Raw genomic sequence first — 970 nt, forward strand, 5'->3', positions numbered from 1 at the left:
AGATGCGAGAGAGATAAACCGCCGCGAGAAAGAAAGAAATACAATATGAGAAACGGACATCCCAAGCTAGACGTGGTCGAGGACGGACGGACCCACGTCCCCACCTTTGCAAGAGGTTTGCACTTGGAGCACTTGGAGTGTGCAGTTGGCAACCTCACACCCAGGGCCGGGGAGCTAAGAAGCGCACCCAGCGGGCCGGATGCTCGGGGACGGGCTACGGGCAATAGAGCCCTGACAGCGAGCAAATTCTTTCCCGAATTCTTTCCCGGCAAAAGGGAATCGTACCAGACGATCTTCTTGTCGATGACGAAGACGGCGAGGGAAGAGGAGTGTGAGGGGTACGGGGGCGCGAGGGCATGTGGAGGGCCGGGAGAGGTAGAGCGTAGAGCAAGGGCGAGAGGGGGCAGGGGACGGGTCGCTGGCATACTAGGGGGGGAAGGGCGGTGGGCGGCGACCGCCGCATACCGTCCTATGCTATGGCGGCGAGTATCGCTACGCCAGGGAGGACAAGGACGCCGACGTGCAGCTGCTGCTGTTCGAGTCGTTCGGTGGGTTCGGGAAGGGGGTCGGCGAGATCCTCTGGAAGGCGGCGAACGTGCTGCAGAACAAGCTGACGCGGGCCCAGTACCTCGATGAGGTGACTTGGACCACCTAGAATTGGCTAGGGCTTGCAGCAGCAGCGCATCTCAGTCGCGTTCTTCACACGGCCATCGCAGAGCAGATTGTGAATGAGCTTGCCTGCGGCGAGGGTGGTCGAGTGCACGGAGCTAAGTGCCTCGCCGTCCTCGCAGGAGTCGCTTAGGCGGCTCCCGTGGTGTACCTGTGTTAGTGCCAGTGCGCGCCAGTCCCGTGCCCAGTGCTGTGCTAGGGAGCTTCTTGAGACACTGACTGCAAGTTGGTTTTCAAAAAATCTCTCTCTGACTGCCGAGACCCAAACCGAGGTGTGTGCACTTGAAGGGCCAGGCCGGAC

Source organism: Emiliania huxleyi (genome assembly GCF_000372725.1).
Source record: "Emiliania huxleyi CCMP1516 chromosome Unknown EMIHUscaffold_19, whole genome shotgun sequence".
Classification (NCBI taxonomy): domain Eukaryota; phylum Haptophyta; order Isochrysidales; family Noelaerhabdaceae; genus Emiliania; species Emiliania huxleyi.